Genomic DNA, 27736 nt, shown 5'->3' with positions numbered 1-27736 from the left:
TATTTTAGGGGACAATCTTCTATTGTTCTGTGCAAGCAAACCCCATCCCCCTTCCCGCCTTCCCCTCCAGGACCCCTGAGATAAATAAGAAAATGCACTCATTAAACAAGTCCAACCTCTAATTCATGCGGCTTGCAGTAAGGACATAGGGAAAATGGTTAGCATACAGCAGCATGTTCTTAAGGATCTCCTGGCAGCTACGGAAGACAAATAATGAATGCCTTGTAACCCAGCCTGGCCGCACCATTTCGGCAGCTCAGCCTTATCAAACACAGGCCAGGTTGTGGATATTTCCACCCTGGGCCCTCCTCAGGATCCAGTAGGTATTCAAGGATGTGGCTGGACTGCATTTTTTCTGCTTGGGGATTAGACATGGCATGACTGTGTCCCAGTGAGACAGTGGATTGTGGGTGTATTTGTGAGATGGAGCCCTCCAGGATAGAAATCAGCCAAGCTAAGCCAGTGCCCTGGGAATGGGACTATTTACCTGCTTTGCCTACTCTGAGCACAGTCAGTGTACCTGCAAAACCCAGGTGGGAACCAGGGTGTGTACAGCCAAATGTAAAGAAATGTTTCAACATGGCTCTGTATGAAGATAAAAGATTTGAACCCACACTCTGTACAGCTTACTCTACGTGGGTTTCAAGTGGCAGCTAAAGTGTAGGTAACAGGAGCTGATACCTGGCTCTGCACCTCTTCCCAAAGGAGTCCTGCTGGTGAAGGATGCCGTGCTGGGCCACTCTTCTGTTTGCCCACTTGGCTGACGCCTGAGGCCAGGTCCATACCGGGCTGTTTGTTTCCTGATTTGAGGCCGTTTATCCTCATCACCCCATGATGCTGCAGTTTAGGCTGTCTCATTGCAGCCAGGGCTTGCTAACAGGCTTCCTCCCCAAGCCAGCTCCTACGGATGGGCAGAGGCTGCCTAAAGAGTTGGAGCAGCAGGAAGGCTAGGGTGTAGAGAGACATGTTGGCTGCATTTTTGCCCACCCACCCGTAGCTGCCCCTTTACTTTCGTTCTGGCAGTGGGTTCTCTTTGGGTTCTCCAACTTGGAAGCAGCTGGAGCAGCCTCCCTGCCACCTGTCATGTGCTCTAAAGATGCCTCACGGGTAGTAAGGCTACCCCCTGCCTCCCACGTAAGCATAGCTCAGAGCATTGCAATGTGATCATTACGTGTCCAGTGTGGTGGGTTGCCCAAGCACATGGATGTTTATATACGATGTATCTCAAAGGTCAGAGCACGCGAAGAAGGTGCACTGGGAGAGTCCCACTAAGGGGAACCCCATCCCCGTAAACAAACTCGTTCAAGTCCCTATCACTGAGGCCCCCTCCCTTTGGTGGGGGCTGGGGAGTGCTTCCTGCTTCCTCTCCCACAAATGCCAAAGGATGCAACAGATTGAGGCACTGGGGAGAAAGCGCCCAACCTGCGGGATTGTGAAGGGCAGTGCAAAGCCTCACCTGCTAGTAGAGCACCATGGGGCCGTGGTCAGTTTCACTGTCTGCAAACTGGGCTTGTTTTTCCCACCATAGCAAGCTGGGGTAGCCGACCTCGAGGCAGAGCTGTGGGAAGAGCCCACTCGTGACCTGGGTGCAAACCCTTGACTTGCCAGAAGTCTGTCAGGGCTGGGGCAAAAGTCAGAGGCCTGATGGATGGGAAAGGGCTTTAAAATGTAAAAGTTGCCTGATAAATGTGAGGAATTCGGGTTTGCTTTGGTGGTGGTGATGATGATGGTGACTGTGATGATGACAATGACAGTAATGAGCTCAGCCAGACACAGCGGCTGCTTGATGTTCGCCCTGGCACCGCATCGGAGGCCTTTCTTCACGGTGAGCTTTGTGGTGGTGAGAAGTGCTCGTCCGTATATGGTATGTAGCACAGCACAGCCCGGCGTAGCGTGGGATTTATTTTAGGTGCTGCACGGTGTAGAGATAAAAAGACTACCTGGGTTCCAAATCTGGGTCCACCACCCAGCTCTGTGACTTTGGGCAGGTCATTCAAACTCTTTGTGCCTCAGTTTCCTCATCTGTAAAACGGGAATGATAACAGTACCTCCCTCCTAGAGTACTCAGTTTCAAAGACCATGGGCCGGAACTCAAGAGCTAATGTTCCAATCCAGACCTGAAGCAAGCTGGGGTAGCTGGCCTCGAGGCAGAGCTGTGGGAAGAGCCCACTCGTGACCTGGATGCAAACCCTTGACTTGCCAGAAGTCCATGGGCAAGTTCTGGCCCCTGTGCCAACCTTAGTGTCCACATCTATAAAATAAAGACAGGCCAGGCGTGGTGGCTCACGCCTGTAATCCCAGCACTTTGGGAGGCCAAGGCAGGCGAATCACTTGAGGTCAGGAGTTCGAGACCAACCTGGCCAACATGGTGTAACCCCACCTCTACTAAAAATACAAAAAAGAAAAAAATTAGCTGGGTGTGGTGGTGAGCGCCTTTAATCCCAGCTACTCGAGAGGCTGAGGCAGGAGAATCGCTTGAGCCGAGAAGGTGGAGGCTGCAGTGAGCTGAGATCATGCCACTGCACTCCAGCCTGGGTGACAGAGTGAGACTCTGTCTCAAAAACAAAATAAAAAATAAAAAAATAAAATGAAGACAGTAACAGTGACTTCTCTCAGAGCCATTGGGAGGGATTAAATAAGACCTTGCATGACATAATCATGTGGTTATTAAGTGCCGGCTGCCAAGCTAAACACCTTATATTGTCTCAATCCTCCCAGTGGTCAGGGAAGTACTATTATGAGTCCTTATTTTATAGATGTGCAAATTCGGACATCCAGAGGAGTGTGTTGTAGGTCACCCAGCTAGAGAGGTACAGGAGGAAATGGACCCAGCCAGCGTTCGCCTGGCTGCCAAAGGATGCTGCTGCCACAGCTCCCAGGAGGGCCCCCACATGCACCAGCCCCTCCTGGCTTAGGCTCCTGTGACTCCCCTCCCACTAACAGGAAACCTTGCCGCCTTGCTGTCCCCACCCTGGGGGATATCACTCAGGGATGAGTGAGTTCTGGGGTTGCAGGCTGTTGCTGGAATAAATGAGCTCGTGTGTGTCACACCTGTCTCTCGTTGAGAGAGCATCACGCTGTGCATTCTCGGTGAGCTTACCCGACATATAGCAATATTGGATCCATGTTTAAATGGACAGCCGTGTGCTGCAGAGAATGACCAGTCAGTAAAGGCCTGTTGACTGTCAGCAGGCTTGGCTTGGCTCAGCTCCAGCCCAGGCCTGGGGTCTGTGCCAAGCCCAGAGAAAGGTATAGCACAAGCCCCCAGCTCGGGTGGATCTGGTGGTGCTGCGTCTGCACATGGGGTGCCAAGGGCTCTATCATATTTAGCCCTCTGAATATCAGCCCCAGAGCCAATGTCGCAGACATCTGCTTTACATGAGGAATCCCTTCCTTTAAGATAGAGAGAAACCTTAGAGGCCAGAGTCACACCTTCCTTCTTCTCTTGGATGGTCCCCATCCCTTGTAATTTTAGATGCAGCATAGTATACTGATGGAAGCACTGCCTGGGTTCCAAATCTGAGTCCACTCCCTCCCAGTTATGTGACCCATGAGCACCTCATGCAAACACTCTATGCCTCAGTTTCCTCATCTGTAAAATGGGGATGATAATGTTCCTTTCCTCATGAGTATTGTGAGAAATAAACAAATTAATGTATGGCACATTGCCATGCACCTAGTAAGCACAGAAAAGGGTTTCTATGATCATCTTACATCCATATCTGTCATAAATTAGTGTCCACTTTTGGCTGTGAGTGCCATGAGGGCAGGGGATGGTCTGTCTTCTTCACTGCTGTGTTCCAAGGAAAGTACTCAGGAAATATTTGCTGAATACATGAAGGATGCATGAGCAAACAGATACGTGATTGCTCCCAACATGCTTGTGGGAGGCAGAGGCAGGGGATGCTATGGATGCCGCTCATCCCTGGAGGGCTTCAGAGGCCCAGAAGTTACCTTAGATTCAAAGATGAAGGAATCATCTGGGGCTATCTTAGTTTCCTATCGCTGCTGTAAGAAATTACTGCAAACTTAATGATTTCAAACAATACACGTTTATATCTTATGGTTCTGGGGCTCAGAAATCTGATGTGGATCTCACTAGCTAAAATCAAATCAAGGGGATTGTTGCTTCGGGGGCCACCTGCATTCCTTGGCTCATGACACACTTCCATCCTCAGAGCCAGCAATGACCGGTTGAGTCCTTCTCACATCTCATCACTGAATCCCCTGCCTTCCTCTTCCACGTTTAAAGGACCCTTGTGATTACAGATTACACAGGACCCACCCACATAATCCAGGCTAATCTTTTTATTTTGTGGTCAGATGATTAGCAGCCTTAATTCCATCTGCTACCTTGATTCCCCCTTGCCATGTAACATAACATATTCCCAACTTCTGCAGGTTAGGATGTGGACATCTTGGATGCGGGAAGAGGGGGAGGTGATTCTTCCAGCCACAGGGATTTTCAGTTATTAAGGAAGATGGGAAAGTGAATGAAGGAATTCTCTATTTAACTGCCCCAAGACCATTTTGAGAGGGAAAGGACTTAGACCAGCGCTTCCTTCAGTAGGTCTCCATGGTATCTCTTTCTGAATTGCGTGACTCCAGGCTTCAGGGAGTTTTTTTTAGTCATTTTCCGAGGATGGTCATAAGTGCCAGGAAGTCAGGCCTCAATAAAGGCCAATAGTCTGGGCACTGTGTGTCACGCCTGTGATCCCAGCACTTTGGGAGACTGAGGCGGACAGATCACAAGGTCAGGAGTTCAAGACCAACCTAGCCAATATGGTGAAACCCCATCTTTACTAAAAATACACAAACTAGCCAGTGTGGTGGCAGGCACCTGTAGTCCCAGCTACTCTGGAGGCTGAGGCAGGAGAATCGCTTGAACTTGTGAGGCAGAGGTTGCAGTGAGCGAGATCGCGCCACTGCATTCCAGCCTGGGCGACAGAGTGAGACTCTGTCTCAAAATAAATAAATTAATTAATAAATAAAGATAAAGGATAATAGGACAGTAGCCCAGATGCAGAATCAGGAGTTGTTGATGGAGCCCCTCCCACGTGCCAGCGTGGGTTGCATTCAGCAGCAGCCACACTCCTGGGCCCATCTTTATTGAGCACTTACTATATGAAAGGCACGTTACCAGTCACGAGATGCCCCTTCTGTCACTAAATTCTCATGACAGCCCCTTGAAGTAGTTCCACTTGTCACCCCCATTTGACAGATGAGACGGCTGTAGCACAGAGGGATTTTGTGATTTGCCTGAAGTCACACAGTCCGTCAGTGGCAGAACTGGGATTTGAACCCAGGGAGTTGGACTCCAGAATCTTGGCTCTTTCCTGGCTTGACCTCCTGCTTCTCTACCATTCACACATGTTGTTCCATTGCCGTTGCACAACCACCAGGTGAGGACGGGATTTCGTTTGAATCCCTACTGCTTAGATACGGAGACTGAGGCTGACAAGGATTGTGTGGCCAGCCCGGCATCACTCAGCCGGTAAGCGAGCTGCCTGGGCTCTTTCTCCGTATCACACTGCCTTGCCATGTGTTACTAATGAAGAATGAATTTCTAGAAAATGAATATTTTCAAAACACTCCCTGCCACCTGCAGTCCCTTTCAGGAGTGGCAATTGTTTGTAGTTCCCCAGGCCCCCCATACAGGTAAGCAATCACTCCTACTTTAGAACTGAAATTGGGGGCGTCTCCTCCCTGCCACCCAGGACTGTCATTTAGCCAGCCAGCCTGAAGACTGCGACAAGCAGGCAGATGCGATGCTTGAGAGAGTGAACGTGGCCAGTCTCCCAGGAACTCCTTAATGAAAAATTGCAATCCTGTGGATGAGAGTGGAGTCGACACAGTCCTCATTACTACCCAGGTCTAAATTAAACAAGACAAGGGAGGCTCTTGAGGAGGAAGGCAGAAGTTACTGAAGGCTTAAATAATAAATTGCAGGAAGGGAGCTTCTGTCAGGGAAGCTTCTCTGACTTTCCAGGGTGCGTGGAACCCCAATACATTTCTCCTTTGGAGTATCAACAGCCACTTAGGTTGAGGATACAGAATGGGGCCCAGTAAACCCAGCCTCTTCCTTCCCTCTCTTGCTGGGTGAGGGCTGGGCTGCAAGCGTTGCCCCCAGGACTCTGCCTTGGCAGCTATGGCTCCAGAATGGTGACGCCCAGAAGCAGATATTCTGCAACGTACTGTCTTCTAGGCTGACAGCTCTTGCCTCCCCAGCTTGAATGCATGCTCAGTGTACCAGGGTTGAGTTCTGGAGTCCCCATGTCCCTTCATAGTGACACCCAGCATCTCTTTCTAGATAAGGGGCTTGCATGAAGCAACACCATGTTGGCTTACAAGTAGGAAATCATGTTCTTTCCCACCAATTGGATTTCTAGGTGACCACCTGAGATCCAAAGTTCTGGAAGTCAACACACCATCCACCCACGCTCCCCTTGCCCACCTCACTGTGTCTGTCTGGTGCACAGGCACATGCACACAGGGCGCGGGCTGCAGTCCGACAGAAACATAGGCTTCCTGCCGTTAACTGGAGGGCCCTGACTGCAGACACAGCATAACTATCTATTCAGAGTCTTTTTTTAATTCTAAGAAATGCTGCTCTAGCTATCACCTACTTCGGGGCAAATGGCTGGCTGGCGTATCAGCATTTTTCAAGTTATAAACACCCCCTTTTAGCTGGGACCCCTTGTTTATTTTCAGTATTCTTCAGAATGAGGAGTTTGGGCATGGCCAGCCGGCCCTGGCTGTGGCATGGAAGATGGATTGGCCCTGGGCACTCAGGGAGGGGTGGTGGGGGTTGCACCCCATGGCCAGGGGACAGTTACAGACACCACTGTCCCCAGATGCCCCAGGGAACACTGCGTCCCAGCTGCTTCTACATGACAGTCCAGGCCATGGCTTTCCTTGTCTTGCACCCATTTCCTGGAGGAAAAGTGGGAATGGTTCAGGAATGGGTCCCTGCTCCATGGCTCCTGAGAAGGATTCCCTCTCTCCAGACTAACGCTGCTGTCCAGGCGCTTCTCCACCTTTAGATCCAAAGCTATGGAGGGGCTTGTAAACGTGTTGCTTTTTGTAAATTGCACAAGTGGACTTGTCTAGTTCCGTAAACATTGCTGGCGGCATCCAGATGGAGCCCCAGGAAGCAAGCTTCCTCCTGAAACGCTCCTCTGGGGGCAGGACAGCCCCCCGACTCTGGCATCAGCTGCCATGTCTTGAGAGCCTACTGTGTGCCAAGCATTTTACCTGCAGGGTCTGATTTTATCCTCAATCCTATGCAGCGGGGTACCAGGATTTTCCCTTTTTACAGATGAAGAAGCTGGAATTGAGGAAGGCTGAGGAGCTGCCCACAGCCTCACGATCGTGAGAGGCAGGGCCGGGACTTACGGCGTCCAAGGCGCTTGGTGTTGTGTCTTCCACCTGAGGGCTGCGTGCAGCCTCCCCTTCCAGACCCCACACGGTATTTCCTCATCCAGGAAGAGGGGACCTAGGGCTGGACGGCAGCCACGCTCACTCATGCGCTGGGAGGGTCTCCCGGGGTCTCCCCAGGATCACGGCCACCTACCACCCCTGTCCCCTGAAGATGAATGGTCACAGCTGCAAATTTCAAACAGTGTTACGTGCTGCGGTCGGCAGCCAAGACAAAAAGTCCACAGACGTTTGGCCTTTGAGGCAGAGGAACACCACGAGCTTTCCGTTGCTTTTCTTTTGATCTGCTATTCAATTTTTAAAAAGGAAAAAAAAAAATGGAGAGGATCAGTGAGTAGAAATCTAATTTGAAAAAAAACAAAACAAGTTCACACAAACAGGAAATGTCGTCTGCTGTGGACCAGTCGCTGCTGCTTTGGGACTTTTAAAACGACAGCATGTCTTACGGACGCTGCTCACTTCTCTTAGTGAGCCTGGAATTCTGGGGCTCAGAGGAGCAAGGTTGAGAGGTTGTGGATGCGGGAAGGGAGGAGACACCATCTCATGTGCCCTGCAGCATTTGGTCCAGGGCCAGGGCTGGTCTTCGGCTAAGCTGGCTTCCTTGGTTTTACTAAAGGAAGACTCAAGTCTTCCCTGAGAAATGTTTGCTTACGAAAGACAGAAACACCACCCTGTGGTGCTGAAACCAAGGGGAATTTAATGCAAGAGCAAACCCTAGAGCCAGAAGCTGGGTTTGGGCCTGGCCCCATCCCCACCCCCATCTCATCAGGCATCACAGACTTAAGGAGTAGGGCTGTGGGTCCCTGGTGCTCTCTGAGCCCTTAAGTCTCTGCTGGGGCATATCTCTGTGTGTCTCTTTCTGTCTCTCTCTCTCTCTCTCTCTCACACACACACACACACACACACACACACACATACACACACACTCATGCCAGAGCTACTTCAGAATGGTGCCTTCAACCTGGAGCCTTCAGTCCCACGTGGGTCCAGTGCTCTACGGGCTCACTGTCTCTGACCTTCTGTGCCACCTTTATGGGAAAGAGAGTCAGATCGGTTCATGTATCTCTGTGCCTCAGTTTCCTCTTCTGCAAAATAGAAACACTAATGGTATTTCTGTCCCGGAATGTCTGTGAAGGTGCCTTGGGTTAGACAGTGTGCTCAGCTCATTCAAACTCAGGCGAGTGTACCCCTGCGCCTGATAGAGAGTGAGTGCTCAAAATGGGGTGTGACTGCTGTCCTTCCTATTGTACAGCATCCCTGGTGTCAGGAGTTACGTGAGCAAATGTTTTCAGAGCCACCTCAGAGAGAACACAACCAGCATAGAAAAAAAAATAGATCATTTCACTGAAAGAACTATTATAAATACTTCATGATAAGTCAGATTTCTGTATAATTTTCAAAGCACTGCCACATACAGGGCTTAGGCGATTCCCTCAGTATTCTGAGATATGACTGAGACTGTTTAATAAACAAGGAAATTAGAGGTTAAGGTATTGCCTGAGCTCACACTGTCTGCAAGTGGCGGAGTTTAAGCTCAGATCCACGTCCCACCTCTAAATTCTGTGTGGGTTTGTTGTTGTTTGTCTGTTTGGTTTTGGGGGGTGTTTTTGAGACAGGGTCTTGCTCTGTCACCCAGGCTGGCGTGCAGTGATGCAGTCATAGCTCACTGCAGCCTCGACCTTCCAGGCCAAAACCGTCTGCTCCCCTCAGTCCTGGAGTAGCTGGGACTACTGGCGCACACTACTACACTCAGCTAAGTGTATGTGTGTGTAGATGAGATTTCACCATTGTTGCCTGGGCTGTTCTTGAATTCCTGGGCTAAGCCATCTGCCCGCCTCAGCCTTCCAAAGTGCTGGAATTACAGATGCGAGCCACCATGCCTGGCCAATTTTGTGTGTTTTCAACTGCATCAGAGGTAAAAGTTTTTATAACCCATCATATTTCTCTTTATACCTTGGCTACCAGGAAGCACAAAATTTTAAGTGTGATGCCCAAACTCAGCACTGCCCTAACCATGGTTTTTAGTATATTTTGGATATTGACTGAACTGCAGTACTTAGATGAGGTAGATTGGTTTTCTGAAACACAGCGTAAGTGCCTCTGTGAAGTGGATGAATTGCACACGTTCAGAAATGGTGAGGATGAGTTTTATTTCTGACACGTCATCGTTTCTGCTTGTGGAAGAGGATGGGCTCTGGTGGACATAGCTTGACACCTGTTCCTTCCTGTGGCATGGTTCTCTCTTCCAGCCTTTCTGTCTGGAGTCTTTGTGAAAAGAGTGTCCAAAGAAAACAAGGCCCCACTCGCCTGCAGATCATCTTTCTGTTTCCTGCTGATACCTGGCGGGAGGTGAGGGGAGCTTTTCTCAAAGACCCTGGCAGTGAAGCATCATCAAAGTGAGCCAAGACCTTTGTGAGCCTGAGACGGGGATCGCAGCTTTCCAGAACGCTTATCAGTGTCACTTCCTAAGGATTTCAAACCTGCACAGACAAACCCACGTGTCCTATGGGAAGGCTGCTGTGTGTCTAGGGGAAGGCTAATGACTTTCTTGGCCTTTGTCCCTCAGTTCGCAGAGGGGCAGTGCTGGCGTGCCCTGTCAGACCGGCTTACCCCGACAGGAGCCTGACATGCCTGGCTGAGTCCTGCCTCTGGCCCTGTGCCTCAGTTTCTTGATCTGTGGTGTGAGGGTAGTATCACCTCCCCTGGGAGTCGTGGTAGCAGTCAGCAGTGTTAACAACAATGACAACAGGGGCAGCTGGGCCCCTCAAGGACCGCACTTAATGCTCATGATATCCCTAATACTGCTGTGAGCCCTTTGTTTTAACTCATTCCTGTCTCACAATCGCTGATGAGAAAACAGAGAGGCTGCCCACTTGCCTGGGATCACACAGCAAGTACACGCACAACAGAGCCAGGACTCCAAGATGAATGGAAGGCACTAGCTCAGACCAGGGGGCCTCAGACAGTGGGTTCTCAAGCAGCGTTGGTTCTCTTGCCTTCCCCGGGGACCGTGAGGCCAGCAGCCTGTCTTGCCCGGGAGGTGACTGCTGCAAGCCACTGGTCCATGCCTCCCCGCATTCCTTCCTCTCTGACCCCCTTTCACCCTCTGCCCTTCATTTTTTCCTTCTGTAAAAGCCCAGACCCAGCCTATCCCAGCCTGCATGAGGGACTGGTGTTGAAGTGGAGCTGAGCTGGGACCCTGGAGCTCGGCTGCATAATGGGGCCGTATTTTCTGAGGGAGCCAATGCATAGTTGTGTTAAACACATGCACTTGACTTTAAAAACCCCAAGTCCTCAGTAAATGAAATACTCATCTCCAGCTCAACGCCGCTGTGGGGTTCGGCCCCTTGGAAGCTGGGGGCTTGGGAGGAGAGAGTGCCTGCCCACTCCAGGACCCCAGCACCCCCTAGAAAGTGGCCTGTGGGCCTCTCCCCAGAGAAAACAAACTGCGGCTTATCTGACTCTCCCTTATTTATTTCTTTTTTTAATTTTTTGATAATCATCTTTTTAATCCATTTGAATTCCATTATCCAAATCCCGATGACAAATGTACCGACACACCCATCCAACCAGGGCTTGGTCTGCTGAGTACCGCCGTGGTACCCCCGCAACTGTCTCTCATGAGACCTCCTGTATGCTGGGGATGCGGCTGCATGTTTGACGAAGTCCTGGCCTCACCCTGTGGGTATCATTAGCCCGACGGGGGACCACATGCCACAGTCTTACGGTCTCTAGGGTGAGATGGGCATCTGGGGTGCCATGGGTCTGCCCCAGGCCTCTGCCTGCACCACCCCTAACCCTGAAGGCTTGTTCGATCTGTGGCCTGCAGTGAAGTGGGAATTTGCTCTCCCCTTTCCCGACACTCACTCCGATAAATCACTTCCTGTTTTAGTTTTATTGTTAGAGCAAAAATAAAACCTCCATAGAGTGCCCCATATATCTGCCTCTGGCATCTTTATAGGGTCTTTGGCATAGAGAGACATGCCCCTGGGAGGTGGTAAGAGTTGGGTTAGCCAAGACGTGGTGCCCAAATCAGACTCTGGGGTGACAGGCCGCCTTGATCACCCTGGCCAGGTACCCCTAATTACTGTGACCCTAAGTGGCCCTCCCTGGAAAGGGGCTCTGTCGTGTCCCTTTAGCACCCGGAAGACCAAGCGATTGGACTGGGCGTTTTCTGACCTCTTCTCAGAGAAAAACGGTTCCTATATAACACGAATTCTGTTCAGTGTTAAAAAGGAATGAAATTTTGACACAAGCTGTGTGGATGAACCTTGAGGGTTCATACTGGGGAAGTAGGAGAAAGACATTTCACAGACATGGTGGTAAGTGTGTATGTATATAATTGAACATATAAGGCATTATAGGCAATTATGTAAATTTGAGTTGAAGGAGAGCTCTTGGAGGTTTATAGGGAGAGTTTGACATGATGTGACATTTTAAAATAATCACTTTAGCTGCTCTGTTGAAAACAGATTATAGGGAAAAGAGCAGTAGTGTGGTGAGTAGTTAAAGGGCCACTGAAGTAGTCCCAAAGAGAGAAAGTAGTGGCCTTCAAGTGGTGAGAAGGGCATTATGTTAATTGAAAGAAGCCAGACACAGAAGGACAAATACTGGACGATGACAGCACTCGGAGGAGTCAGGATGCCTCAGGATGATGGCTACGAGGAGCTGGGGGAGGGAACGGGGAGTTCGTGTTTGATGGGTATGGAGAATCCGTAGGGAAGATGAAAAGGTTCTGGAGATCGGTTGGTGATGGTTGCACAACTGTGGCAGTGTGCTGAATGCCACGGAACCGGAAGGAGAAGACGGTACATTTTGTGTTGTGTACATTTCACCACCACTTTTCTTTTTTAAAGGGGAGACTTCTGGGTGGTTTTCTGCCCGTGTTGCTACCTAGGGAGCTCTTGGCAGGTGGAAGCATTTGTTCCCACAGGGTTAGGAGCAGCAGCAAGGGTCCCGGCAGGCAGAGAAACTTGTCCTCAGGCCTCCCCTCTGCACCTCTGAGGCCTCACCGTGGGCTTCCTGGGCCGCTCCTTGCCCAGCACGGTTGCTGGAGGACTCTCTTAGTCTTTCCCTCCACCAGTGGAGCTGCAGTTGCCTTACAGAGCGTTTGAGATCAGCTGTGGTCAAATAATACAACATGTTAGAGTAAGATGGACTGATAAAATACAAGACACCCCCCTGTTGATATTGAATTTCAGATAGACAATGAGTGATTTTACAGTATATGTATATCCCACGTGATATAGGGACATACTCCTGCTAAAATGGTCTGCAACTCCGATTTAACGAGCGTTCTGTATTTTCTTTGCTAAATCTGGCAAGCCTGTGTGAGCGGCAGCCCAGCAGTGGAATTCTCCCCGGTGTATCTTGATGCTTTAGGGCTGGAAGTGGGTGGTAGAGTGTTAGCCTTGTGAGTCCCAGTTCTGGTATGGACTTTTCTAAGTCCACCACCCCCATTTTGTAGCCACTTGACTTTGAGCACATTCCCAGCTTTCTGACTCTCAATTTCCTTATCTGCACGTGTGGATAATAACGGTTCTTTCCTCATGAAATGGCAAAGGATGAAATGATGGTAGCTGTGCAGCCATTAGCATAGCAAGCATTGTGTTCGTGTCAACACTTCAGGTTGTTTCTGTTTCTTTGCCTTCCTTTATTAATTAAAGATGACCATTTTCTAGATGAGCCTGAGGCTGTGGTGCTGAAACAGGAAAACGACAGTGAAGACCTGGTTCTTCAGCCCAGCCTCGTCCTATATGGGCTCATGACCTCGAGTGAGTCAGTTCACCTCTCGAGGTCTCAGTTTTCCCAGCTCTAAATTCAATTAAACAGTTCTCAGGTTCCTTTCAAATTCAAAACTGTACATGATACCTCAATAAAGCTGTTAATTTTTTTTTTTTTTTTAATTCTGAACATGCTTCCCCTGTGTCTCCTCCCAGCCGTGGTTGTTTTCTCACCTAATACTTACAATCATGAGAAGTGGGTGTCGCTTCTCCACTTAAATAAGTCTCACGACTCAGACAAGTTCTAAGCCCCTGACTTAGGGGCACACAGCTCTTGTGTGGTGGAGCGTAGCTTCCAACCCTAGAGTTCCTATAGGCCAATTCTTATCACCCTTTACACACCAGGAATTGGTTTTCTTGGAGAGTGGGCAGTGGGTCTCACAGCCCCAGGCCAACCCACTCAGGATGAAGGTTCACCACTCACCAGACTCAACCAAGACAAGGTAGGGCAGTCACCGTGGCTCCCAAGGGCCAGTTGGAGCCGTGTATGGATGATCTTTCCAGCTGCTTTGCCTCTGCTGTCTTGATTAATGAGGATGTGGCTAGACCACAGGGCTCTTCAGTCTTGACATCATCGATCCCTTTGTGTCCATCTCTTGAGCCAGTGAAGCAGGATCGGCAAGAACAAGGCCTGTGGTGAACAGGCCTGAGCCAAGCCTCTGTTGACAGAGGTCAGAGAAGACAACAGAGAGGCAGCAGAAAGAAATATTGCATATTTCATAAGGGGTTCTAAGCGTCTCATCGAGAATCCTTAGTGAAATATGTAATCAGAGACTCTTTAATTCTTTGCTTCAGGCCTAGCTTCAGAGTTCAAAGGTAATTTTTGTCCTTTTCATTTTCTGACAGACCTTGTCAAAATTAGGTTTGGGGTGGTCTTGCTGGCCGGTGAAGTCCATATTGGTACATACCCCGGTGCAGAGTCCACACTTGAAGCAGACACTGGATCTGCCATTGAGCATATTCAAAGAGAAAAACGAGGCAGCTGAATTAAAATGAAAAACTAAGCGGCCTGTAATTAAAAGGCTGTGGTGTAAACCAGAGGCCTGGAATTGGTACCTGGTACCACAAACTAAAACTAGACTCTTTCCATAGAACGAGCAGGGAAATCCCAGTGATCATGGAGCACTGGGAGGTGGACCGAGGAGGCCATGTGCATCTTCCTTCCCTCCTCTCCCCCAAGACAGAGAAGCTCAACAACCTGCTTCAGGATGGCGTTTTCTGGAAACGGCCAAGCTGGTCTATAGGTGTAATAGACTGGGACAGGGTGTGCCAGGATTTGAGCTGCATCAAAACGTGCTGTAGGGCTGAGACATTAGAGTGTAATTCCTCAAAAATATCCCCGACATACACATTTTAACTGGGCTTCAATGTGGTTGTATATGTGATTAGAATACACTGCCTAAGGAGCCCATTAGCAAGATCTGATATATCTGAACAATCTCATCTTTCTTGCAGAATTCAGGGCCCTGAAAGGTAGGATGTAGGGCAGATATTGGTGGGTAGAGTAAGGAGGCTATTAGGGACATGCCTGGGACTGGTCACTATCATGACAAAGGATGATTATACCCACCTGGCATTTTTGTCTGGTCCACCAGGCTGCCTTAGTTCACCAGTGTAATTGTGAACAAGTGGATCTCTAGGGATCCAAAAGGAAATAGACATTTATTTGGCCATCCACCCCCACCCCGAATGATGGTGCACTCATGACAATGGCAAGTTACATTATTAGAACCTTCTAGAAGGGAGTGGTTCTAATAATGTAATTTCCCAATCCCTGGAAGTCCCTAAGTCTTGATTGGTTAAATTTTGTGTTGCACCCCTCAGGGGCCTACATTCAAGATCCTTTAGGGCCAAACCTTGCTCCCAGCTCATCCTATTCAGCCCTTGGAGGAGCAATTAATGTGTTAATCTAGCCAAGAATATACAACAGAGCCAGGGAAGTTGGCCATCTGCTCAGGTGCTGAAGTTACGCCAATGCAAAGAGAAATTACTCCTCAAATCCCAGCACAGACTGTGGCTATGGGGCCAGCAGGAAGGCTGATGGGAGTGGGCAGGCCCCAGGTAGCAGGGCTGTGGGGAAGCACATTCGCCACACCTTGGAGTAGTGTTTTGGGCATTGGTAGAGTGGAAATGATAAGACTGAACTAACCAGTCCACCACCCAGCACATGGTAGGTGTTCCTAAATGTTTACTGAATAAATGAGTTATCAAGCGATTTTATAATTGAATATAGACAGGAGTCTACACTCAGAGCCCAAGGAGGAAATGCTTCATTCTCCATTCCCTTTCAGTCATTCAACAGGTGTTTATTGAGTATCTACTATGCCCCAAGCAGTGTTCTAGGTGCTGGGGACACAACCATGAAAATGGCAGATGAGCTCCTTGAGCACAGGAAGCTTATGGGCTGGTGGGAGGATAAGGAGACGGTCACAGAACCGAGAACAGGGACCCTAAGCTACTCAGGAAAGTCCCTCCAAGGAAAGGACATCTTAGCCAAGCCTGGCAAGCAAGTTAGAAATGAGGCAGGCACAGTGGGAGACGAGGATCCAGGCACAGCTGTGCCTTCTGGCATGTCTGGGGATAAAATCCAGTGTTGAAAGAGTTGACGCCCTCTAGACATAGCATGATTTTAAAAACAATGTCAGCAGTAATAGTAATAATAAGAATAGCTGCAATTTCTCACAGCTCTACATCAAGAGAGTCTTCACTTCTTTCCCTTTCATGGGCTGCAGCTTTAATTGGGTAAGTGGTTCCTTTAGAAACAATTAGGGATGGTAACCAGTCGCCATTCAGAAGTCTTGAGCAGGAACTGATTGGCGGGTCTCTTCGGGCTTGACCTTAAAACTTCCCCATAGCTGTGGCTAATGTCAAGCAAAGCCCGGAGGAGCACGATGGATTTCAGAAGAAAGGAAACAGAAATTTGGACGCACCCACAGTCTGTGCACACACTTAGCACCCAGCGTTTTGTGTTCTATGGAGAAACATCTGAAATGATCAGACCATCTTCAACTCCAAATTCTTCTTAAAACAAACAAACAAAAAAAAAAAACCAAAAAAAAAGCTGTGAGTTGTCTTTTTTAAAAAGCCAGGAGTTGGAGGAGGAATTTCAGACAGGAGCCACCCATCTGTCTGAGGGTAGGATGAATTTCAGAGTTCCCAACTGTGTTTCACAGGGGCCCCGTGGAAAGTGCCGGCTCCGGTTCTTCACTGGCCATGATGTGCTCTTGTCCCACTGATTTGACTCAAGAAAACACTGGGGACCCTTGAAGTCCTGAACTGAGGACCTTGATCCTCCTGTAGTCCTAACCCTACCCGGGAAGGCTTGCTCCCACCCTACCCTGCTGGGCCCCTGCCGTCCTGGGTCCCACCAGCTCTTAGACTCCTTGGAAAGCAGAGGGGAGAGGATAAAAAGAAGCCACTGAGGAAGGCAGACATGGGTGTGGAGATGGAGAGAAAGGGGAAGGAAGGTAGATGGCCAGTATCTTTCTTCCAGAGTCAAGAGTCAGAGCGATGTCGTGCTGGTTAATTGTCAGATGGAGAAATGTGACTTACAAAACAGTATAATACTAATTAAAACTTACCCCAAAAAGCTGGGAAAACATCAAAACAGGGATAATAATGACCTCTGGTTAATGAGAATTTAGGGGAATTTTATTTTCCTGTTATTGTTTTCCTCTAATTATTACCATTAGTTTCTATAATTGTTTTAAGGATAACAGCAAGCAAGAAATAAAAGAGACAGAAAAAACACAGAGACCAAGATGAGCTGACAGAAGCAGACACACGGCCAGAATAACCGACAGACTAGGGGAGACTGACCTCCTGCCCCACATACTCTGTTCCCTTGAGCAAGCTTCTCTGTGACCTTCAGCTTCCTCCCCTGTGAAATCGTGCTTCCTGTCCTGACCATCTTATCAATTGTCCTGACACTCTAGTGAGAAGACAAGGGACCTGGCAAATTGTGTAGAGGATGATTGTGAGCCAGTCATTAAGTACTGAGGATTCAAGCAGTGTTTCTTTGCAGACAGTTCACCCAAATGATTTGTGAAGAATGCAGATTCCTGGGCCCAGACTGGGTCTCCGGGAGCAGGGCCTAGGAATCTGCATTTTAATAAGCACCTGCCCTCCGACTTTGAGATCCAGGCATTTCAGACAGACAGCATCAGGGCAGGAACATGGAAGGATGCCTGTCGTAGGTGCCGTGAGTGATAGAAACAGTGTAAGGTCTAGTGTATTGTCTTCTCGCAACTTGAAGCTTGCTGGAGAAGTGAGAAGTGGGTGTGCAGAATCATACAGTGTGCAGACGGCGGCCTAGTGAAGTGCCGTGTGCTTGCGAGTTGAGGGGGAGCTCGATGGCGCTGGGGCAGAGGTCTACGGAGAGTAGGCTGGGTTTAGAAAGATGAAGAGGAGGAGCAGCACTGGCCATCTGTACGGGGGAGACCCTGGTGAGCAGGGTCCACCAGGTGGGAGGGCAAGGCCTCCTTCTCTGGCCGTGCGTGTCTGGTTGCTGGTTGGTGTCAGGGATGGTTTTGCACTTTCTGTTTCCTGATCTCACCTGTCCCAGGACTTGGGGCTCTAAGTGGCATTTCACTGGTTGGGCAGGCAGGCACCCTCGTCCTCTGACCTGTCAGACTGGCTGGTGTCAGCTGACAGCAGAGCCACGCTGAAAACAGAGACAGCACCGGGGCCTCCCTCTAGGGCCTTGTACTCACTGGTTTGCTTCCAGTCGACTCTGAAAGTTCCCTGCTGCTTCCTCCACCATTCCTTCGCTTGTTCCGGAGGAACCACCCGACCTGGGTTGGCATCCTGCCTCTGCCACTCACTGTGTGACCTGAGAGCAATTACTTAACCTCTCTGTTCACACGGCCTCTTGTATGAAATGGGAGAAGAGTGGCTTTTGCCACAGAGGGTTGTCATAAGGATTGTCCCTGAGATAATCCACACAAAACCTTTGATGTGGGGCCTGACACTTAGCAAGGACACAATAAATGTTAGCCACTGATACACGTGTTCACCTGACAACTGTTCACTGAACTCCTGCCATGCTAGGTGTGAGGGAGGGGCTAGAGACACCGGGAGCCCATGATGGGCCCGGATGGGTGTGAAATAGCCTCCTGTGACACAGTATGATGAAGTGGTATCTCGGATGCAGGTGGCACAGTGTGGCATGGCTGGCCCAGTGATGGGCCCAGAGGAGGAGACATTTGGTTGGGTCTTGAAAGGACAGAATGGGAAGGTGAGAGGACATTCTAGGTGGAGGGAATGGCATATGAAAAGTCCCAAGTCCAGGATGTAACATCCTCGCTCCTTTTATCGTCTGCTTGGGGAAGAAATGGGGAGAGGAATGGCTTCTGCTCACCCACGCTGTTCATATCTAGGAATGGAGTGGCCAGGTTGAATCCAAGGACAACTTGGAGTGGGCGGAAGGTGCAGCAGTTCCCCGGAAGGGCTCTACAAGACTCCTGGGTTGCAACTGCCAGAAAATTCTGTTCCCCACAGCTCCCTGGTCCCAGCTGTGAGGTAGTTAACTGCAGCTGCCTCAATGTCAAAGCCGGGGCGAGGATGCTCATCTTACCTTCTGCCCTGGACAGCTGCAGCTGTCCTGCTTCCTGGACGTTTGCTGTCTGCGCTCCACTTACGAGCTGTCTTCCTCAGGCCAGTCCTGGCTGCCGGCTCCATTTCATCTTGTTTATCTGTGTGCCTTGACAGTGGCTGTCTCCTGCATCATTCCAAGCCAGAGAACCCAGACTGACCAGAACCCTCATTGGAGCGCTAACTTACTGTACACAGCATGGCTTAGAGGCATGGAGGGTGAATGTATCTATCACCCGGCACAGCTGCCCTGACCCTGGAAAACAAGGGCAGCCCACACAGGGACACTCCCACCAGCAAACTAAACAGGCAGTTCAATCCATAAGCAAACCAAAGCGGAAACAAGTGCACCGAAGAAATGTCATCCTCCTCCAGGCTCTGCAGGGGGCTGGCTGTCTAAGAGAGTAAGTCCTGCTTGGGCTGGAAGTATGAAAACAGACCTCTAAGGCTTCTCTCGGTTTTATTTTGGGGGGATCAAGAGGAGAAGAGGGGAGAACCTGGTATCCCCGTTCTGAAAATGGGCTTGAGGGCTGTGGCTCTGAGGCCACATTTTGTAATAGGAGAGTCAGCAAACTGGGTGTAAAGCCCTGCACCCCTCCCTGCCAGCCCTGAGACTCGGGACCACGACTCAGCCTCTGTGGGCCTCAGCGTTCACATCTGTAAGTTGGAGCTGAGCGTGTCCACCTCTCAGGGTTGAAAGGATTCGGGATGTCATGTGTCCGGTTTCCAGCACCAAGTAAAGGCTTCCTATTTTTAGTTCCCTTCCTTCCCTGGCACAATGTCCATCAGTGTCATGATTCGAAAATGTGGTTTTGCACCAACGCAACTGTGGCCTCCTTCAAGGTACCTTTGTCTACTATATAATGTTTAATCCCCAATGTACTGGGTACTGGGAATAGAGCTGTGAATGAGACAGATGAGCCAGCCCCAGGGGCTGGCAGCCCAGCAGATTGACCTTTGGTGGCATTTTGGGGGAATCAGCAGTGATGGCAGAAGGTTCACCCCAACATCCTCCCCTCTGGCCTAGGGCAGGAGAAACTGCAGCCATCTCCACGCTACGCCCGCTCCCTCCAGGAAAGAGGACTGCGCTGCTGGTGGTCGGTTTTATTTGGGTGCCCCTCAGCATCAGCGGCTCAGACGCAGGAGGTGGCAGGTTGTGGCCATGCCCTGTGGTGGCTGGGGCCCCTGGGGTTCGTGAGCTTTGCCGGCGTGGACCAGGCTGTGCCAGGAGCCTGTCCTCTGTTGGTCTATGTGCCATAAGCCAGACCCCAGCAAGGCTTCTCCCAAAGACGTGGGTGCCTCGGAAAGATGAAAGCGGTGATCCTCATTTCCCTAAGGGCCTCCCCAGCCTTTGACAAGGTCCTGGCGGAAAAGCTAGACCTGTTTTCGTACGTTTTGACCCCAGGGACATTTATAGGTGGCCTGAAAGCTAAATCAATGGATTTTACTTACTTTTTAAAAATTCACCTTTCATTACATTTGAAATAGACCTTCTTGCCCTATCTCTGAGTCTCCTCACGTCTCCTCTCCCTTCCCCAACCCCCCCTCTAAGGGTCTAAGGGTGAAGTAACAGGCGGGAGTGCCTGTCATACACAACACTAGGTAATAAAACACTTTTTGGGGCTTAGCCACCAAATGTCCCTCGTGTCCAAGTGTCCATATCCAAACCTGAGCTCAGTCAGGTATCTGACTGGTGTTGCTGTCACCGGGGCATTTGCCGCACCCAGGTGCTGACGTCATCTATTGATACCCCCTGTCTCCAGATTCTTTTTGGCATCCTCCTCCCCAGCTTCCTAATCACTGATGAGACCAGATGGCAAAACAAATGGGGACTGATTTTGCAGTGACATCGGAATTGGAAGCTTTCTTTCTGGAACTAAGTATTAAGTATTTTTTTAAGCACTTATTTTCTAACATGTAGTCCACAAAGAGGGCGTCAGCCCTGTGCTTTGAACTTGACACGCATCGTCTCACTTCATCTTTGCTGCACACCCTTGTGTAGCAGGTATGACCAGGCCTATGAGAGAAGGGGAAACTGAGGCCCAGACCAGTGAGGTGATGTGTGCAAGGTCACGGACTGGGATTTCACCCATGCACCTTGTCTCCGGGGTGTGTCCTCTTCCCACAATGCTGTTCTGCCGTTGGGTTATTTAACTGGAAGATGACATAGGTAAGACATACCTTGAATGTAGCTATGAGGCCAGACTGTTTTTTGCTAGATGCAAAATCTGGAGTCTAGCTTTCCAGATCCCACAGGGAAAAGACCTTGGAGTAGAACCAAGATTCCCCCATGGCATGGAAGGAAGAGGAAAGGGGACATTTATAAGGCTTTTGTGGGAGGCAGTAACACTGTGACTGTGGGTGTCAAGAAAGGGCCTTGCCTGATTCTGCGGGCATCTTTAAACCCAGCAAGTTCCCCTGTGTTCAACCCTCCCTCCCAAGGCTGCATGATGGAACCCTTGAATCAGGGTCAGTTGTTGGGAATCGCAGCCAACACTTTGACACACACTGTGTTTCAAGTATTCTTCTGAATGCTTTGCATATTCTGTGAAGTTGGTACTTCTCTTAGGTTGGTGCAAAAGTAATTGTGGTTCTTGTCATTAAAAGTAATGGTGGCCGGGCGCGGTGGCTCACGCCTGTAATCCTAGCACTTTGGGAGGCTGAGGCGGGCGAATCACGAGGTCAGATCGAGACCATCCTGGCTAAGACAATGAAACCCCTCTCTACTAAAAATACAAAAAAAAATTAGCCAGGCATGGGGGCAGGTGCCTGTAGTCCCAGCTACTTGGGAGGCTGAGGCAGGAGAATGGGATGAACCCGGGAGGCAGAGCTTGCAGTAAGCGGAGATCACGCCACCACCCCCACCTAGCCTGGGTGACAGAGCGAGACTCCACCTCAAAAAAAAAAAAAAAATTAATGGTAAAACTGCAATTACTTTTGCATCAACGTAATACTATCCCCACCTTATAGATAAGGAAGTTAAGGCACAGAGAGGTGAAGTAACTTGCCTAGGATCACACAGCTAAGTAGGTGACAGAACCACATTCAAACCCCCATGGGTTTAAACCCAGGGAAATTGGTTGGCTGCACTGATCTTATCTATCCTGCCTCTGAGGAGGGGAACCCTGCTTTTGACACTGTAAGGCAGGAGGAGCTGGGTGATGGGTCTGGTTTCTTTGAAAAACCAGCTGGGGGGGGGAGCTTTGGGCCTTCTGACGATGCCTTGATGGCTGCCACACCCCCATGGCCCAGCCCTGGCGAAAATGCGTGCCTGTGGGGGCTGCCCAGGAACGTGGGCTCATGCCTCCTCCCTGCCACAAGCAGCAATCTCTGTAGCTTTTGACTGGGCACTCTTCCTCTGAAGAAGGCAACAGGGCTTCCCTGGGCCAGTAGCTGTGAGATAAACAGCAGGGAAGGCCGGGCGGGCCAGCTCCTGCCAACAGAACTACTTATCGAGAGGTACCCGGTCAGCACTGATGCCAGAGGGGCACAGGGAGGTGGTTGCTCAGGCCCCAGCCCATGCTTCTCTGCAGAAGTGGATGTGCTTTTCTGTTTGTTTTTCTTTTTTTAAAAATTTAAATCCAACTACCTTGAGATAGTCGGAGATACAGAGCTGCTTGAGGAAAATTCAGCCCCAAAATTCATCAGAAAGATGATTGGCCTCAGGATTAGGGGGGCAAGATCCCTCCTGAAGGACCAGCAGTGCCGGGCCCTGTGTAGGCACGAGGTGAATGTCATTCATTTCAATCTCACCCTGGGCCCGTTTTATAGTTGCAGAAACTGGGGCTCAGAGAGGTCGGCTTGCCCGAGGTTGTGCAGCTAACAAGGGCAGGACTGGACCTTCGGATCTGAAGCCAAGTGCCTGCTGTTGCTCCCTCCCCTAGTGATGAACACAGTCACAGGTGGAAAACGGGGTGGCCTGCGATACTCCAGACCCGTGTTTCTTACTTTGCCATGGGGAGGAATGAGGAGCTGGGGTTATCGCCCTGTGGTTCATTCCACCCTTCACCCCATGGGATACCGAGTCAGCCACCAACAGCCTTTCCTGGTAGGCACTCAGTTACATGCCCTGGGATGAGGAGGATTTGTGAGAACTGTTGCTCTGCTTCTTGGGAGCTTGATGGCAAAGTAAAAGCAAGAGAACACAGACAAAAGACATATAATATGGAGATCCAGAGGAGGAGGATTTGGAGTGCTTAAACAAGGGTGGGGCCCTGCGTTTGTCTGATAAATAGCACAGTGATTCTGTATCATCATCGTGTTGTTTATGTGAATCCTGCTGGGCACCACATGCCCTCATCAGGGCAAACTGCAAAATCGCCAGGTTTGCTTCTGTTCTACAAACACTTTTTGAGCTCCTGCTCTGGGGGCCGGCCTGGTACTAAACACGGGGGATTCCAGGATGAGCAAGGCAACAGTCCTGAACTTCAGGGAGCAGAGCTAGGGGTCCAATGGGTAAAGAGACAGTTACAGTATGTTGTGAGAAGAGAGTAAGCTGCAGAGTCCAATTGCCTGGGTTCAAATCCTGGCTCCACCACCGGCTAGCTTTGTGACTTAAATGACCACCTCTCTGGGCCTCAGGTGCCTCATGTATAAAATAGGAATATAGTATGTCTCTACCTTGTAGGAGTGATAGAAGAACTAAATGTGATTATATAAGAGCTCAGTACGATGCTTGGCACCTGGAACTCAAAGTATATTAGCTCTTCTGGTGGTACTGGTGGCTGTGCTATGAATGATAACAGCAATAATGGTAAAAATAATACCATGCTCCATAAGAGAGATGAGCCTAGATCACTGGCGAAGCACCAGGAAAAGGGGATACCTGACTGATCCAAGCCTGGTGGCGGGGCTGGGTCATGAGAGACATCATCTTAGAGGAAGTGAGGAATATGGTGAGGTCTGAAAGCCCCACAGTTAGCAGGAAGAGAGGGGTGAACAAATCTAGAGAGACTTGGGGGCAGGGGACTCCCTCCTGGGTAGGTCCCTTAGGTGCAAGAAAGCGCGGCGCTTCTGGAGAAATCACAGGGGTCCAGTGCCCTGCATGGGGCAGGGCTGCTGAGAGACAGAGCCTGAGGGGCTGGCAGGCGCCAGGATGCAGACGCTGTGTGCCACGCTCAGGCATCTGCACTTTCCGTGGAAGACAGTGGGGACTCGTCGTGGGTGTAAAGCACAAGAACAGCGGAGTTAGAGCCGTGGTCGCAGCCTCTGTTTTGGTCTGGAGGGACCCAGGCTTGGAGCCCAGAAACTAGGGGATTGTCAGCAGCAGTCCAGGCTCGAGGGGATGTGGTTGGTACCAGGGTTGCCAGGATAGGGGCTTGTGGCCAGGCTGTGGGAAGTGGGTGCCTAGGTACCTGGCAGGGAACCTGAGCAGACAGCGGTGCTATTCCCTGAGATGGGACACAGGAAGAGGGCAGTGACCACTCTCAGACATTCCGAGATTGAGGTTCTTGTGGGACATTCCATGGAGAACGTCCAATGGGAAGGTGAGAACGTGCTTCTCGCCTCTGCTATAAATCCTCCCTTCCCCAAAGTTCCCCTGCAAGATGGCCATCCCTGTGCACCTACAGAGTCTGGGGCAAGAGCATTCCATGCAGAAGGAACAGGACGTTCACTGCCCTGCGTGTGGCCTGTTCCGTGGAAGGAAAAGAAAGGAAGAAGAGAGAAGAGAAGCGAGAAGGAAGGTGGGGGAGGGCCATTTTGTAGGGGTGATGATAAGAAAGAGACCAGTGACTCACAGGCTCGGACAGAGAATGCCTGGCCTGGCTGAGCTGGAGATTTACCCAGAGGCATCCGGCAGAGTCCCATGTATTTCCAGATGTTTCTGGTTAGAAGTTCCTATAACATTCAGAGAAAATGCCCTGCCCTCCTGGATTCTGGCCCAGTTTGAAGAGCACCCCAGGCTGACTGAGCTGTAGCAAAGCCTCAGAGATGCAGCGGTGGGCTGGCGGGCTGGGTCCCACTGCACGTGCGCCTCGGGAAGCCCACCTGGCCCTCTGTGAGTCTGGCCTGTGAACTGATTTGCCCAGAGTTGGTCGAGTGGGGGGTCTTAGAGTAGCCCTTTGAGAAGGTGGTTCAGTTCTGAACTCCATCCAGGTGTCCGTGAAAGAGACTCCTTCGAGTCCCTTTCAGTCCCCCACACAGCGCTGTAGGTGTACTAGAAGTCATGTGTAAACTGCCCTGAAAATCTGATTTTTGAAAGCTTAGGAGAAATGCGTCCTTTGACTGCCTGAAGCATCTTCACTGTGAGTCTTGATAGAAACCAAATATGGCTTCAGGGCTCAAGAAGGCCAAACCTCACCCTGTGACTTATACAACTGAGACCAGGAGTATCTTTGAGAATAAAATGTGATTTTCCTTTAACACAATTTATAGATGATCTTTATGGGATATTCTGCCTAAGCAATTAGTTATGGGAATTTTAAAACTCCATAACAACTTTAAGGAAAGGAAGTTAATCAGAACTTCCCGACTAAGAATTGAGTTCAATAATCATTGCCCAAGGGGCTTCCCTGTACCCAGAAGCCACGTAGATCTGGGCTGTGGATCAGCCTTTGCCATCCCCCATGGGAATGTCTGAAGTCACACGGGAGGTCATCGTGGGGGTGGCTGACTTGGGGGCCAAAGACATGAACTTCAGAACAGGACAGCCAGGGTGGAACCTGGGCCTCACCACTTGCAAGGCCTGAGCCTTGGGACATGCATTCAAGCCCTCTGAGCCTCAGTTGACTCATTTGTAAGTTGGGGATATCACTTTTGGGATTATTGTGAGGATTAACTGAGATGGTGACTGTCAAGTGCTTGGTGGGATGCCTGACCCATCACAGAGCCCTGCAGGTGAGTTTGTAGTTTTCCCTTCTCTGGCCACCTTGGGGTCATAGATTAGTTAGTGAATGATCAGTTGATCTAGAACCTTCTAGATCTGTTTCATTCCAGATCTCACATTGACCCTTTTGTCCAGTGCCTTCCTCGGGGCGGTGGAGGAAGACACAGAGTGGAGGTATTTCTGACTCCTCTTGAGAGACTGTGGTTTTGATGTTTTTCGAAAGAACAGAACAGAAATAGAGGAGGGAGAATCCCCCACCAGGCAGTTTTGCAGGGAGGGCCTGGCCTAAGAATGTGCTGGGCATGGGGAGGTGAAAGATGAGCCAGGCAGAAAGGGAGGGCTGAGGCTGTCCCCCGGGAAGGCTGGGTGGCCTGTCCCCAGCTGTCACTGGGGGCCTTTGTTCCCTGAAGCCAAGGGGCCTCCCTTGGAAGGCATCCGTTGCCACAGGAAGCAGATTCGTTCATGAAAACCCACCCCCCAGGCCCCGACCCCACTTGCTTTTTTGAACCTTTCTGTTCTTTGCTTTGGCTCAGAGAATGCCACTTAGTGTATAAAAAAGGATCCCAGCGTCCCGCCCTGCTGGACCGGTGTGATTATGTCTGCTATGCTTCCTTTCTGGAAGGCCCTGGTTGGGGGACGCTACAGCCTTTCCAGGCCCCACGGGCTCATCCCTCTTCAGCAGACCGGCCTGTCCTGTCATTTTGGGCATAAAGCCTGTGCAGGGACAGCCATGCAGCCCTTCCCCTTCCCGACCGGCTTCGAGGTCCGCAGAGGTGCCCTGCTCTCTGTCTCCTCAAGGCCTCACTCCCTGTTCCCCCGCCCCATCCCCTCTTAGATGGCCTTCGGCGCCAGCTCACTCCTTCTCCTCTGTGGGCTTTGCATGAATACTCCTTTCTTGGGAAAATCATTCCCTGCTCTCCCAAGCTGGAACGGCACTCCTGTGCCATGTGTCCATGGCACCTGTGCTTAATGAAAGCAGGGAACATGAACTAAACACACACCCAGGCAAGGGCCTGGTCTGGCCTTCCTGACTTCATCCTCACACCCGCCCCATGATGCAATGAGGCATTTCCTGAGCGCTCACCTGCAGGGGCGCATGCAACTCCCTCCTCTCATCTGAACTTTACAGCCACCTTTGAAGCAGGGGGTACTGTTTGGCCCATTTTACAGTGAGGAAATACAGGCTTTAGGAGAAAGCCCAGACCTCATAGCTAGTAGGTGCCAGATCTGAGAATCTGACACCAGCATCTTCTCTTGGCCACTAAATTACACTCCACCTGCCACACTGCATTGCCATATTTTCTGTTCCTCATCCCTATTAGAATATGTGCTTTCTCCCTGAAATCATATCTTGCTTCAAACTGGGCTCCCCCAGCGCCGCAGGCTGGGGCCTGGTTGCATGACTGGCAGTCATCGGACTGATTCAGGCCAAGGATGGAGCTGCCACCAGGTTGCAGGGTCGCTCCTGAAGATGGAGGATCGGGCCGGGAGGTCGACAGCCTGCTGGGCAGGGGTGAGGGGCGAGCTGACCAGTCCAAAGCTCATCCAGGGCAAAGTGGGACCTGCAGGTGGCAGACGCTGTCAGCGGGAGGTTGGGAACCAATGCCTGTGCATGCCAGAGGAGCCTAGGCAGCGGGTGCAGGCAAGAGCAGGCCTGAGCATTCTCTCCCTCTCTGCCTGGAACACCCTGAACTCATCAGTTTTGGGGCTCCAACCAGGGCAGGAAGAGAAAGTGAAAGGAAAGTGACATCAGCCACTCTCCCTCCTTGTCAGCAGCTTAGGGTAAAATTCTAGTTGGGAAAGGTGTCCTCATCTTTTCATTACCACATTGGCCTGAATTTCTAGAAGGTAGAGTGACTTCTCTTGGCCAGGGTATTCTTCTGTGCAAGAGGCATACAGTCAGCTATTCTCACCATCATCTATAACCACAGGAGGTCTGTAGCATCGTCATCCCCATTTTACAGATGAGAATGCTGAGTCTCAGATTAAGTAACTTGCCCAAGGTCCACAGCCAGTCAGTGCTAGAGCCAGATTTTAAGCCCAGGCTGTCTGGCTGCAGAGCTTGTATTCTGAACCACTCTGCTCTGCTGCCCCTTGA

The 27736-nt window shown here is 50.4% G+C and overlaps 1 protein-coding gene across 3 annotated transcripts in view; it reads left to right on the top strand.

Annotated features, from left to right (window-relative positions):
* LOC105497716 (carbohydrate sulfotransferase 11) overlaps positions 1 to 27736 on the top strand; it is a 309881-nt gene that overhangs the window by 259023 nt on the left and 23122 nt on the right. The gene's annotated exons all lie outside the window — the stretch shown is intronic.

The sequence above is a fragment of the Macaca nemestrina genome, chromosome 10 (assembly GCF_043159975.1).
Source record: "Macaca nemestrina isolate mMacNem1 chromosome 10, mMacNem.hap1, whole genome shotgun sequence".
NCBI classification, from domain to species: Eukaryota; Metazoa; Chordata; class Mammalia; order Primates; family Cercopithecidae; genus Macaca; species Macaca nemestrina.
Note: the sequence above shows the minus strand (reverse complement) of the source record. Positions and strands in the feature narration are given on the sequence as shown.